At 38.0% G+C, this 15516-nt stretch overlaps 1 pseudogene; it reads right to left on the bottom strand.

Annotated features, from left to right (window-relative positions):
* Positions 1-14209: 14209 nt before the first annotated feature.
* On the bottom strand, positions 14210-14833 carry LOC120870259 (annotated as a pseudogene).
* Positions 14834-15516: the final 683 nt, after the last annotated feature.

Genomic DNA, 15516 nt, shown 5'->3' with positions numbered 1-15516 from the left:
TAACAAAATTCTAACACATATACACCTAAAATATCAACCAGAACTCTGCTTCCCCAAATAAAACTGTTTTGGTTCATTCTTTCAAATTGATGTTACTGGTAAGAATTCCTAAGAGAAAGAATGGATGTATTACAAATTGAAGATATAACAAAAACTGGACGGAGAAGGCAGTGGCAACCCACTCCAGTACTCTTGCCGGGAAGTTCTCATGGATGGAGGAGCCTGGTAGGCTGCAGTCCACAGGATCGCTAGGTGTCGGACATGACTTCACTTTCACTTTCATGCATTGGAGAAGGAAATGGCAACCCACTCCAGTATTCTTGCCTGGAGAATCCCAGGGACAGGAGAGCCGGGTGGGCTGCCGTCTATGGGGTCGCACAGAGTCGGACACGGCTGAGGCGACTTAGTAGTAGCAGCAGCAGCACAACACCCCTTAAATGATCCTTGAGAAACTGAACCTTAAGTCTTTGTCCTTCATCTAGACAAAGCAATCTCCATACAGAATCCTTGATTAGATCCTCTCTTTTATGTTCAAGCTGGTTTTAGAAAAGGCAGAGGAACCAGAGGTCAAATTGCCAACATCTGCTGGATCATTGAAAAAGCAAGAGAATTCCAGAAAAACACCTATTTCTGCTTTCTTGACTATGCCAAAGTCTTTGACTGTGTGGATCACAATAAACTGTGGACAATTCTGAAAGAGATGGGAATACCAGACCACCTGACCTGCCTCTTGAGAAATCTGTATGCAGGTCAGGAAGCAACAGTCAGAACTGGACATGGAATAACAGACTAGTTCCAAATCAGAAAAGGAGTATGTCAAGGCTGTATATTGTCACCCTGCTTATTTAACTTATATGCACAGTACATCGTGAGAAATGCCGGACTGGATAAAGCACAAGCTGGAATCAAGATTGCTGGAAGAAATATCAATAATCTTGGATATGCAGATGACACCACCCTTATGGCAGAAAGTGAAGAAGAACTAAAGAGTCTCTTGATGAAAGTGAAAGAGGAGAGTGAAAATGTTGGCTTAAAGCTCAACATTCAGAAAACTAAGATCATGGTTTCTGGTCCCGTCACTTCATGGGAAATAGATGGGGAAACAGTGGAAACAGTGTCAGACTCTATTTTTGGGGGCTCCAAAATCACTGCAGATGGTGATTGCAGCCATGAAAGTAAAAGATGCTTACTCCTTGGAAGGAAAGTTATGACCAACCTAGACAGCATATTCAAAAGCAGAGACATTACTTTGCCAACAAAGGTCCATCTAGTCAAGGCTATGGTTTTTCCAGTAGTCATGTATGAGTGTGAGAGTTGGACTATAAAGAAAGCTGAGGGCCAAAGAATTGATGCTTTTGGACTGTGGTGTTGGAGAAGACTCTTGAGAGTCCCTTGGACTGCAAGGAGATCCAACCAGTCCATCCTAAAGGAGATCAGTCCTGAGTGTTCATTGGAAGGACTGTGTTGAAGCTGAAACTCCAATACTTTGGCCACCTGATGCGAAGAGTTGACTCGTTTGAAAAGACTCTGATGCTGGGAAAGATTGAGGGCAGGAGGAGAAAGGGACAACAGAGGATGAGATGGTTGGATGGCATCACCAACTCAATGGACATGAAGTGAAGTGAAGTGAAGTCGCTCAGTCATGTCCAACTCTTTGCGACCCCATGGACTGCAGCCTCCCAGACTACTCCATCCATGGGATTTTCCAGGCAAGAGTACTGGAGTGGGTTGCCATTGGGTAAACTCTGCGAGTTGGTGATGGACAGAGAGGCCTGGTGTGCTGTGGTTCATGAGGTTGCAAAGAGTCAGACAAGACTGAGCAACTGATTGGAAATGTATGTAAATGCTTTGAAAATTTGATTCTCAGTGTTCTGTATTAAGATTTAATCTTTAAATTTTCATAGAGGATCTATATTCTTCATGTTAAGGGAAAATCAGAAAATAGTAAATAAAGATAGATAAATATTCAGAAAACAAAATCCCAATGTCCACTCTTAGCTCCATTAATCTTTAATTCTCTTCTTTAATAGTGAAGGGTGCTATCAGTGTTACAGGATCAGAAAGTAAATACAACAGTGATTATTCAAGATTAAGGTGCTTAGTAAACATAATAATCTGTGGTTCTCCACTTGATGTGTTGTAGAATACTTTAGGTAGTGATAAATTCTTATTTTGCTTGAAACAAAGTTTGTGATTGATCAACCCTTGCTTGTTTCTACAAATACAACAAGTTAGCATTCTGGATGGATGCAGAATGCTGATGAAGAAAATTCCATTCTAACATCAACTTTGGACCCCAGATGACCCACAGTATGAAGTTTTCTTTTTTCTATCTACTTATTCCAAATAATTGCTATTCTTTCAGTGAGGACACTGTTCTTTGACAGCTGTTTTTAATATGCTTCTGTTTGTTCCAGTGTCTCATATATACTCAGATCTTCAGTCTGACCTGGGATGACATTATCTACCCACTTTAAGTTCTTGCTGTACAATTAAATTTGTGTATCTCTTTCTTTCAACCTTATACGCTTTCTGCAAATCTTCCTTCATAATTTGTTTTTATCAACCTCTTATTTGTCTCACAAACAATTTATTATTTAAAAATTTGTGTTGGATGGGATAAGCATTCTGAACACACTCTTACAACAAACAGTCACTAGTCCGTATCTTTTAAAATATTTTCTTCCACTGAATCAGGATTGCTTTTACTGGAACAACATCTGACATTTTAATCTTTTGGTTCCCTTTCTTGTTTTATTTTTAGACATTAAAAATTTTGTTCACTTTGGGGAGGTATTTATAATAATTTGTTTCCATAAATGTTTGTCAAACATGTTTCCATAATTTCATTTCTAATTAGAAATCAAGCCAAAAAAGTTGTTATTGAAAGTAATTTCATCCTTTCAAAAATTTTGCTAAGATAATACAAGGAGCCCCTGAATGTCAGGTACTCACTCAAATTCATCGGTTCTTATTGTTCTTCTCCCCCTCCTTGTGTGTGTGTGTGTGTGTGTGTGTGCATGCACACGTGTGTGTGTATTTCTGTCATCTAATTTAAATTTCAATATATGTGTATATGGAGGGGGATTTCCAAACAAGAAGCAATGCTTGAATACCAGCTGAATGTCCTGCAGTTCATCTCAGTTCTGATACTGTGTGCCTTGAGATATTGTCAGATCCCAAAAGTTGGGGGCTCCGTTCCCTAAGAGTGTCCCCCCTTCCACCACCGCAGATGCTGGTTGAAAGTCCAGGTTATCACCTGAGCTCTTGAGGATTGGCTTTCTATAGACCAGAAATTCCAGTGACTCTTTGGGTTCAATTAATTTGCTAGGGTGACTCACAAAACTGAGAAACATATTACTTACCAGTTTCTTATAAAGAGATCAGTTTATTATAGAAGGATATAACTCAGAAATAGTCAGAAGGAGGAGACATACAGGGCAAGGTATGGGCAAAGGGCTTCTGTGCTCTCTGAGCTTGATGCTCTTCCCAGATCTCCAAGTGTTCATCAGTCCAGAGGCTCTATGAATCCTGTCCTTGTGTCTGTATGGAGTCTTCATTACAGAGGTGTGATTGAATCACTGTCATTGAAGGTTGAACTCAGTCTCCATCCTTTCTCCCTTTCAAGGAGGTCTGGTTGTGGTGGTGAGGGGAGGGCTGTGGGACTGAAAGTTTTAACCCTCTGGTCGCTTATTCACTCCCCCAATAACCAGTCCCTGTCCTGAGAAGCTTTCCAAAATGACCTGTTAATGTAACAATTTATACTTTACTGCCCTGTTCACTTAGGAAATTCCAAGAGCTTTAGGAGCTCTGTGCCAGGAATGGCGAAGAAGACCAAATATATATTTGTTTTTATACATCATAATTTCATACTATTTATTTTCCTCATCATCTGCCTTTGCTTTTTCCATTTTACTGAGAATGGAAAATTGTTGTTTTTTCAAAGATATAGGGTGCAATGTTATGCTTTCTCTTATTTTTTTCATAAATCCATTTTTTGCTCTTCTTCAATCTTTCACTGACTACTTGTTGTTATTATTCTTTTTTAGTCAGCTTAAACATGCATGAGAAAATAGCTTTCTATACCTAGTGTATGCCAGTAAAGAGTATGTAGTTGTGCTTAGTTCCACCCTGTGTTGGTCAGATCTGTACAATAGATTAAGTTGTATAGCTTCATCTAATCATTAGTTTCCAGAAGGTTTCTATCAAGTGAGGTTCTCTAAATTTTGAGTTTGATTATTTCATTCCATTGTTTGGATTTCTGACATTGCTGCAATAAAGGGTGGTACTCCTATAATTCTTATAGTCTACTGTGCTCCTTCCACACTTCCTGTTCTACTCCCATTAGAGCACTTTGTCTTGGAAGGTGACACTTTTCAGAATGAAATACACCACTGTTGACCTCCCAAATTTCTTCCTTAATTGTTTTTTCTGAGCATTGATGTTTCCAAATCAATGAAGAGAGGGATTGATGATGGAACAATTCTACTCTGGCTGCCACAAAAAATAACAGTTATGTATTTTAGGGACAGAATTTAATGTTTTGGTGGGTACCTTCTTAAAAGTGTGATGAAGAGTTATTTCTGTGTACTTTCAGATGCACTGGGTTTTTCTGTTTGTGGTGACATAGCATGGATGCTGCCTTTACTGACTTTTCAATACAGTTTCTGAAACCTCGAATTTAGTGGCAGTTAATCCAAAATTCGTAGACAGTTGACTCAGTTCTACTTAAAAACATGAGAATGGAAATAGTACTATGCCTGGGTTAAGTCATTCATGCCTTATAATATTTTAAGTGTTTTAAATTACTGACCAGGTAATATTTATTATTTTAATAGTTATACTCAAGGCACAATTTATTTGCTCTGGCTCTAATATAAAATTCATTTAGATTGTGTTAGAGGCAAGACATTCAGTAGAATTTGCTATGTGATAGAAACTATCATTCATTCTTTTTTTCATTTATTTTGAATGATTGAGGAACATAGATTTTTAAAAGAATCAACTTTGGATTTTAAACATAAACTTTGAATCCTGGGTCTACTTTTGATGGTTTTATTACCATCAGATAATTTTAACTTTTCTAGTTAAAGAATTTTAACTTCGCTAGGTCCCATTTGCATGCTTTGACTTTAGTACTCTGTATTTCAAAAGTAGCTATGAGGATTGAAGTTATCTTGAAAAAATGTAAATTCTGTGGCATTGCGTGTGGCTTTTCAAGTTGCTGCTCCATATGTGAAAGTTGATGTTGTTTTTATATAGTTTCTGTTTCTGGGAAAAATCCCACTATTTGTCTCTGCAGCAGAACTAGAAGGATGGTTCACTGATAACAACTACCTAAGCTAGCAGATTATGTCTCTGTAGCATGCAAACCTTACTTATGGATGACGAGCCCTCTCGTTTTCCAGTAAGTTACTTTTGCAGTTGATTGTATGGATCTGAATGAAAGATACCATATGTTCCAGGCCTGGGCAATACATATTAATAAGCAATAGTGTAAAAAGTTTATAAACAGAAATATCAGTTAAATAGAGCTAGGAGAGCTCTCAAATCCTGATGTTAGCAGAGTCCCTAACAGAAAGACTATTCTTCAATGAAAAGCCATGGCTCTCTGTCTACTATAGCCCTCTTGACTTCCTTTGCTTCTCTATAAAGTGATTTTCCTTGCTTGTGGTGTGGGGATTTGTGCATGAATCACATGGTTGCAGACCCGCCGTTGCAGTTCTCTGTCAATTCTCAATAAACCCATGTTTGCTGGGGAAATAGCTGGCCGTCTGTTTATTTCAGGTCAAGGATAGAACACTGACTGTACTTACCCTGATGCACTCAGCAGAGCCACACGACCTTAAATTGTCACAGTCTGTACAGTTAATTGCCACGTTATATGCCAATAATTTTAACAACTTTATTAAACTCTACTGTAGGATGCAATATAAAGGTACTTTTATAGCTGCTGCAGTTCCAACTCGAACTCCAGGCTGACTCTGTGCCCTGGGTCACATAACTGGGTTTTTATCTTTCCAGCTCTACTTCTGTGCTTCTCTTGGTGATAATAGCAAATCCAATTTCCAGAAGGAAGTCAGTGTTAATGGCAGGTGGGGGCATTTGTTCAGTCGGCTCTTGTATTCCTTAGCTTCGATGCCTCTACATGTACACGCCTCCTGCATTGGTAGCTCCGTGGCTTTATGTGAGATTTCCTGGTGCTTACTGTGTTCCACAGCCTCTGGTGAACATAGTACTTCCTGCCAGAGTCAGCTTCCTCTCAGCATCTCTAGTGAGAATAGCGTTTTATAATTTTGTAATTTTTCCTCTCCAATGGTCTGGGCCAGTCCCAGGTGTTGGCTTGTCTTAGACTGCTTCATGCTGTGATACTTAACTGAGTTATACTTAGCCAAATTCCAAGCCATGACTAATCCATTTTTAGTATTTAGGCAATGGAAAATGGTTCCAAGTTATTGTAGATTATATCTAGGATAAAGTATTTATTCTTATTCAATTGGTATATTTGAGAGAAGCAAAATGCTTATTTTACTTAAATACTGTACTGTGTGAAAATTTATTTTCTTGAGAGGAGTAAGAAAATCATCTCATTTATTTTTTTCTTCATGTTCACAATGGAAAGCCAGATTAAGTCCCATAATACAAATAAATAAAAACTGTTTAATGGCATGTCAGCTTGAACAATGACATAGCAAATGTGAAATTAAATTTTAATGCATTTTTGAAATATGAGGAAAGGATAACCATACAGAAAGCTATATTATGAGCCCAGAAAGCATTAACCATTTTTATAAAAATATTAATAATTTACTATTAACAAAAGGTGGAAGGAAAAATCATTGCAAATACTTTGAAGCTCACATCTTAAATATGCTGGTGATTTGCAAATAGCCTGTCAGAATCTTGTAATTTTATTTGAAAGTTTTATTTTATTTATTTTTAGAGGCAGTTTGTACAAGATATTTTTAAAAAATGAAATAATTTGGTAAAGAAAAACACCTTTATATTTGTGACAGTAAATGACATTCATTTTAAAAGCCTAAAGGTCTGCACATTACTTGTGTTCCTTCTTCAGTCTTCATCCCAAGGACACTGAAATGTGACCACAGATGTGTTTGTTTTCCTAGACAGAACACATAGCAGAGTAAGAAGGACACTCAAATGCTTCATAAACAAATAAACTGTTCATTTTGTTAGTTGAAACGCAGCCACGTCATGTGTCTGTGATCACTCAGAGCCCCATTCTTGCCGGGGGTGGAGAGAGACAGACTGCCACGCTGTGCAGGATTTTTGCAAACCTTGACTGTGTAAATGCTTTTAGACAGTTACCACATAAGCCCAATAATCACTTTGCAGAGGAGTTTGAAATTATGTGCCTTCAGGGTGAAGTAAATTTTGTTCCTGGACTTTGATACTACTTAACAAAGACCCTCTTTTCTGTAATACCAGCTAGAACACCATGTTTCAACGGTAAACTCTTGAAAAAACTTCCAAATTGCTGTTTTATTATTTTTTTAAATCTGAATAGGCAGAGGAATTAACTAGGTTTTTCCAGTTTTAATTTTTTAAGAGACTGACTCATTTGGTCCAATCATGAGGTTATATATCTTACAAGGTGTATTATGCTTTCTGGGACTCCTCAAAGCCTTATATTTTTCTTGCACCAGAAAGAACTATCTGTGGCAGCTACTTGCAGCCAGCTTGGAGTAATTGTTGTCACTCAGGCTTGTCTTTCTGCCATTAACAGCTAGAAAATAGAGCAAAATATCTGAACCAGCTATTCGCAGATACCAGGCAGTGTGTTTGAGGAGGTTGAGATGGGACAGAGTGTTGAAGAAGAGGGAGATTTGCAGAGAACATGTTTCAGGATACTTCACTATACATCTGCAGACTAAAACTTCACAAAACCAGGCAAAAACCAAAGTACTAGAAAAGAATCAGCTGAAACATTCCTAAGGCTTACATGGGGCTAGAAGAGACTTGAACCAACTAGCGAGAATGGAGACACCTCACCAAACACGTGGGGACATCCAGTAGAGACAACACAGGGTTACACCCTGGTCATGGGGCCAGGCTCGAGTAACAGAGCCCCTTACCTTTCTCTAACCAATCTTAAAAACTGACTCACTGCCAGAACAAATCATGAAAACAGGCTTTAAAACCTGACTACCAGGACCAAGTGCCCCACTCTTTAAAGGAAAGAAAGAAAACCCCCCAAAGACTCAAAAACATAGTGTTCAGAATTTCTAGTATCTAACGGAAATTGTATAACGGGGACTTGAAGAAGCAAGGAGAGGTATCCATAAAGCAGGGGGAAAATGAGAGTCGATAGAAACAGACTTGAAATGACAAAAATAATGGAATTAGCATTAAACCTAGTTGCAGTTTCTGGAAATGAAAAATGCAATGTGTGAAATGCTTAATTCACTGGATGATTTTAAGAAAAACTTAGACACTAAAGACAAAAGAAAAGATCAGTGAGTTTGAAAACAGTGTAACTGAGAATAGGATGACAAATGATCACAGGGAGAAGAAGAGGGTAAAAATAGAGCCCAGTGCTATATGAGGAATTGTGAAGTAGGCCAAAATAACATAGTTGGATTGAAATTGCAGACAGAATAGGGTCAAAAGTTTTTAGATATTGACTTAAAATCATTCTAAATTTAGTGTGAATTACCAAGCCATACATCTGAGGAGCTCAACACAGCGAAGTAGCATAAACACAGAAGAAACCAAAGGAACACAACAATTGTTTAAAATCAGTAATAAGATGAAATTCTTAACAGCAATTAGAGAAAAAAAACACACATGACATAGAAGGGAAAGCAGATAAGAATCACTGTAAACATTTTATTTTAAAATTCAAGCTAGAAAGTAGTAGAAAAGAAACATTAGAATTCTGAAGGGGAAAAAAAAAAAGGCCAATCTAAAATTTTCTGTTTCAGTGAAAATAATCTTAAAGAGTGACATTTAAGTAAAAACTTTTCAGAAAAATAAAAACTTGGAGAATTTTTCACCAGTAGATGTGCATTGCATTGGAGGAGGAAGTGGCAGCCCACTCCAGTGTTCTTGCCTGGAGAATCCCAGGGACGGGGGAGCCTGGTGGGCTGCCGTCTAGGGGGGCACAGAGTCAGACACAACTGAAGCGACTTAGCAGCAGCAGCGGCAGAGGTGCATTACAAAAAATGTCAGAGGGAATTCTTCTGGTCAAAGGAAAATGATACTAAACCTGCAACTATGTATAATAATGTAGTGGGTCAAGATAAGTAAATCTGGAACTTTTTTCCTTTCTTTTATCATTATACATTTGTATTTTAAAAACAGAACAAATCATGAAAACAGGTTTTAAAACCTGACTACCAGAACAAAGTGCCACACTCTTTAAAAGAAAGAAAATTCAAACACTCAAAAACATAGCGTTCAGAATTTCTAGTATCTAATGGAAATCATATAACAGGAACATCATGACATCAAAAGTGTGATCATAAAATCCAATTAATTATACTTCATCAGTATTTAATATCTTTTGCTCTTGATCAATACTGTTAAGACAGTGAAAAAACAAGCTACAGACTGGGAGAAAATGTTTTAAAATCTTGTATATGACAAAGAGTTTGGATCCAGAATATTTAAAGAATTCTCAAAACTCAGTAATAAGAAAATATACAACTTAACTTTAAAAACAGGCAGAAAACATGAATAGCACTTCACTAAAGAGGAAACAAAGATGGCAAATAAGCACATAAAAATACGTTCAATAACATTAACCATTCGGGAAATCCAAGTTGAAGTAATACCATACGTGTATTAACATGGGTAAAATAAATAATACTGACAATAACGCTGGGCTGGAAGAAGCACAAGCTGGAATCAAGATTGCTGGGAGAAATATCAATAACCTCAGATATGCAGATGACACCACCCTTATGGCAGAAAGTGAAGAGGAACTAAAAAGCCTCTTGATGAAAGTGAAAGAGGAGAGTGAAAAAGTTGGCTTAAAGCTGAACATTCATACAGGTTTATCATTACCATCTTTCTAAATTCCATATATATGTGTTAGTATACTGCACTGGTGTTTTTCTTTCTGGCTTACTTCACTCTGTATAATTGGCTCCAGTTTCATCCTCCTCATTAGAACTGATTCAGATGTATTCTTTTTGATGTGTATGCAAGACAGCAAAAGAGACACAGATGTATAGTACAATCTTTTGGACTCTGTGGGAGAGGGAGAGGGTGGGATGATTTGGGAGAATGACATTGAAACATGTATAATATCATATAAGAAATGAATCGCCTGTCTAGGTTCGATGTAGGATACAGGATGCTTGGGGCTGGTGCACTGGGATGACCCAGAGAGATGGTATGGGGAGGGAGATGGGAAGGGGGTTCAGGATTGGGAACATGTGTACTCCCATGGTGGATTCATGTTGATGTATGGCAAAACCAATACAATATTGTAAAGTAAAAAATAAATAAATTAAAAAAAAAAAAGCTCAACATTCAGAAAACAAAGATCATGGCATTTGGTCCCATCACTTCATGGGAAATAGATGGGGAAACAGTGGAAACAGTGTCAGACTTTATTTTTGGGGGCTCCAAAATCGCTGCAGATGGTGACTGCAGCCATGAAATTAAAAGACGCTTACTCCTTGGAAGGAAAGTTATGACCAACCTAGATAGCATATTCAAAAGCAGAGACATTACTTTGCCCCAACAAAGGTCCGTCTAGTCAAGGCTATGGTTTTTCCAGTAGTCATGTATGGATGTGAGAGTTGAACTGTGAATGAAGCTGAAAGCCGAAGAATTGATGCTTTTGAACTGTGGTGTTGGAGAAGACTCTTAAGAGTCCCTTGGACTGCAAGGAGATCCAATCAGTCCATCCTAAAGGAGATCAGTCCTGGGTGTTCTTTGGAAGGAATGATACTGAAGCTGAAACTCCAGTACTTTGGCTACCTCATGTGAAGAGTTGACTCATTGGAAAAGACTCTGATGCTGGGAGGGATTGGGGGCAGGAGAAAAAGGGGATGACAGAGGATGAGATGGCTGGATGGCATCACGGACTCGATGGACGTGAGTTTGAGTGAACTCTGGGAGTTGGTGATGGACAGGGAGGAGTGGCGTGCTGTGATTCATGGGGTCGTGAAGAGTTGGACACGACTGAGCGACTGAACTGAACTGAACTGACAATACAGGTGCTGACAAGGATAGAAAATACCTGTAACTCTCATACATTGCCAATGGGAACAAAGATGGTACAGTCACTGGAAAATCATTTGACAACTTCTTTAAAGGTTAAACATACACATAGCATGTGACCCAGCAGTCCCACGTCTGGGTGTCTGCCCTAGAGAACTGAAAACTTACGCTTACACAAAAACTTATACACAAAAGTTCATAGCCTCTACATTCATGATTGCCAAAAACAAAAAAAAATTAAAAAACATTCACATGCTCTTCGCCTAATGAATGGATAAACTGTTTAATATCCATAAAATAATGTATTGTGAACAATATAAAAGTATAAACTGCTCATACACAACAACTTGGTTAAATTCTGAATATTTTATTTTACGTGAGAGAAGTCAATTTCAAAAGATTATATGTACTATTATTTAATTAATATGATATTCTCAAAAAGACAAAACTATAGTGATAGAGAACAGATAAGGGGTTTCAGGGATTAGTTTCAGCCTGGAAACTGTAGAGCAGGATTGAGCTCCAAAAAGCAGATGTTTTCAGTTTAAATCTGAAGGGAGAAAAAAGATGATGTCCCAGTTAGAAGACCATTTGGCAGGAAGAAATCTCTCTTACTAAGTAAAAGATCAGCCTTTTTGTCCTAATCAGGCCTTCAGTTCATAGGATGAGGCCCACTCACATTAAGGAAGGTAATCTTTAATTTATTGATTTAAATGTTAAACTCATCCACAAACACCCTCATAGAAATACCTAGGATAATATTTCACCAAATATCTGGACAGCCTGTGGTCCAGTCAAGTTATTGTATAAAATTAATCATAACAGTATGTACATATCTACAAACTGGTATCACAAGGAATTTGGTGGGAATATGGAGGTTTTCTATATTCTGATTATGGTGGTAGTTACACAAATGCATATGTATTAAAATCCACAAGTGATACACAAGAATTAAAATGAAGTCAATTTTACTATATAACTTAAAAAAATAAAAGTAAAAAGTATTGAGTAAACTGGAGATAATACACTATGAAGTTTGTAGCATATGCAGAGGCAAAACATACCACAAGAAGAGTGCAAAATCTGGAAGGGGGCAAATTGAAGTGTGTTGTTTTTACTTTATACATGATGAAGCAACTAAACCCTCCAATAAAAAAGCAGAAATTATCAAAATGGATAGAAAAACAAACACAAAGTTCAACTGTATGCTGTCATAAGAAACGTTCTTAAAACATGAAAACACAAATAGGTTAAAAGCAAGAGGATGGGAAATTATATATAAATCTCCAAATAATAACTGCAGCAAAGTTTGACTGGAGAGTAAATTATACCCTATGACAAAAATATTATTGAGGATAAAGTATATAGTATGAAATGATAAAGAAGAACAATTCATTAAGAAAATGTTACATTTCTAAGTATGTAAGGACCCATAACAGAGCCTTTAAATGTGTGAAAGTAGTACTAAGAGGGCTGAAAGGAAAGACAGATGAAACCACAATTACATTTGGAGATTTAAATGCTCCTTCTCAGTAACTGAAGTTTGAGCCAACAGAAAAATCAGTAAAGGTATAGAAAACTTAAACAACACTACCAACACGAACTAACTGATATTTATAGAAAAGTACAAGAGAGAAAACACATTTTTTTTTTCCAAGTAATATGGAACATTAGGGAAACTAGGCTTTGTTCAGGGTAATAAAAAATTCAGTAAATTTACAAGAACTTAAATCACACAGAGTTTATACTCTGTCCACAGGAAAATTCAATTAGAAATGAAAGACAGAAAGCTATTTGGAAAAACACGAAATATTTGGAAAGCAAAAAACACTCTTCTAAATAACCCATGGGTTAAAGAGAAAATGACAAGACAAATTAGAAAATAGTTTGAATTGAATGGAATTAAAATCTCAACCTGACAAAGTAATTGGAGTGAAATTCAGTTGGTGCTTTGAAAAAAATGTATAGCATAGGCATATTAAATTGTCAAATCTCATTGAACTATACTCGTTAAATGAGTGAATTTTATTTTATATAAAGTGCCTCAATTAATTAAGAAATATAGCTACTAAGTATTGGGAGAAATATTCCACCAACTTGAGGGCTCAATAATACTTTCCTGAATATCATACTTTTGTTGACTATGTAGGACTATTCATTATGTGTTAATGAATAATAATAGCATTTATTGAGTGTCTACTACTTTATAAACATGCCGCCAATTGTCAAGGATGCCAGTATGATTAACATCAGGCTCTGCTGTTGACATACCGCCTTGCAGGGTTAGACTAGTCCTTGGCCATACAGTGCCAGATGCTACCAAAGCCCACACTGTGTATTCCTCATTAGCAATGTTATTCATAAACAAAATTGAGCACAAAGTGATAGGTGAGCCCTTGTCATCACCACAATCAACAAAGTCTATAAATACATGTTGATTTGTGCTTTTCCAATTTTTATTAATTCTAAGCTTCTTTGGGGATCTTGAGAACAAACTCATACCCCTCTTTGGTCATCTCATGTAGAAAATTTGAATCTTAGTCATTTTTTTTGAGGGGGGGTGCTTACAGTCCCCTTTAATAAAACAATAATCCTTAAAATAATTTAAAAATCTACAAAAGACAACCAAACTCAGACACTGTGGCCTGGGGGTGGGGTTGGGATGGATCTTGATCGTGGCTTGTTAATTAAAACACTCCCACATCAAACCCATACTATGGAGTTCAGAGAAATAGCACAGCCACTGAGAGAGGGAGGGACCGGGTTGCATCAACACAGGGGCTCGGATACTGTTCTGTCTACGTTGCCTCCTCCTCTCTGGTGAGACACCCCATCTCCTGTGCACCTCTGGAAAAGCCAGACCCCACCTCCTCCCTGCCCACCCTCCCTCTCTCCCTTCCTGTGCCAAGTCCTCGAGCCAAGGGTCATGGTTAGGATGGCCTTTGGTGCAGTTAGGCAGTGGAGTCCCGAGGACTGGCCAGTTCCCAGTCACTGTGCCCAGGGCCTTGGGCCATCACGATATCACACACTGCAGTTTGTGGGTGCCCGTGACCTAGTCTCCCCAACGTTTGGTTTTCTTCTTCCTTGTCTGGCTTTTTTTCCCTGGAATCTGTTGCCTAATTACTCTAATCAGGTCGCGGAAATGTTCGTCAACGTTGAGAGGTGGGCCCTTGGCTCTGGTTTCTATATACGGAATATTGTGTTTGGTGGCCATTTCTTTTCCTGCTCCCTGGTGATTTTCCTCAAATGAATCAGATCAACCTTTTGACCATGAGTATCATCGGGAATGACTCCCTGTCCTTGACGCGTAGGATGAGCTGGTGGAAGTGGTCCACATGCTCGAAGGTGGCCTTGTCCGTGACCGAGGAGACTATGGGGAAGCCGTCCCCTGTGCGCATGTGCTGCTCCAGGTAGGCGCTGAACTCCTCCTGCCGGCCGTGTCCAGAACGTCCAAGATGGCACACTGATTGTCAATATCTGTATGTTTCAGGGAAGAGTCTTGGATGGTGGGGTTGTAGTCAGGCACAAAGATCTTCTGGAAAAGCTGAATGGTGAGGGCGCTCTTGCCTATACCCACCCCTCCCTGCCCCAGCTTGTACGTAGGGAGGTTGTCACTGGGGGCCACACTCATTACCATGTTGCTGGTTGGTCAGACCATGAACGGGACTTTTTAGGTAGTGAACAGGCCCATCTCACCGGGGTCCCAGTCGTCGCCGACTTCTCTATTGCACACCATTACCCTGGAGCCTGCGGTGGGGCAAAAGGGAATCTTGGTTTCTTCTGAAATAACACTTTGAGTTCATAGGTCATCTGCCCCAGTAAGTTGATTCTAAGTCTAAGCTTGTGCATTATGGCCATGATGATCAACTCTGCTAGAACCAACACTGGCAGAATGGGAGGGATAAACCAGACAACTGTAAACATATTTTTCCCACTGCCAAACGATGATCAATTAAAAAACAAGAACCAAGATTGTGAGCTTATTCGTGATCAACACCAGAGATAAGTCAGAAAAATCCTGACCTATTTCTCAATGCTAATATTGAGTTTTTATAGTCAATTAAATTACTATTTTTATATTTAAATAGTTATCTAAAGCCACAGAATTTTTGTTTTCTTTTAGTGAAAGATTTCTAAATATGTTAGTTCAATTTTATCAGATACTGATAAATAAAATGAATATGGATTAAAAGGAAGGTTGGAGATAAGTATGTTAATTTAGTGAGCTGATTTTTTTTTGTATGAATCAGAAAAAAACACAGAAAATGTTAACATTTAGATAAGACAGGTGAAAAACATTTATTTTAAAATTAACATTAA

The sequence above is a fragment of the Oryx dammah genome, unplaced genomic scaffold (assembly GCF_014754425.2).
Source record: "Oryx dammah isolate SB20612 unplaced genomic scaffold, SCBI_Odam_1.1 HiC_scaffold_11, whole genome shotgun sequence".
NCBI classification, from domain to species: domain Eukaryota; kingdom Metazoa; phylum Chordata; class Mammalia; order Artiodactyla; family Bovidae; genus Oryx; species Oryx dammah.
This window is presented reverse-complemented; position numbering and strand designations above follow the sequence as displayed.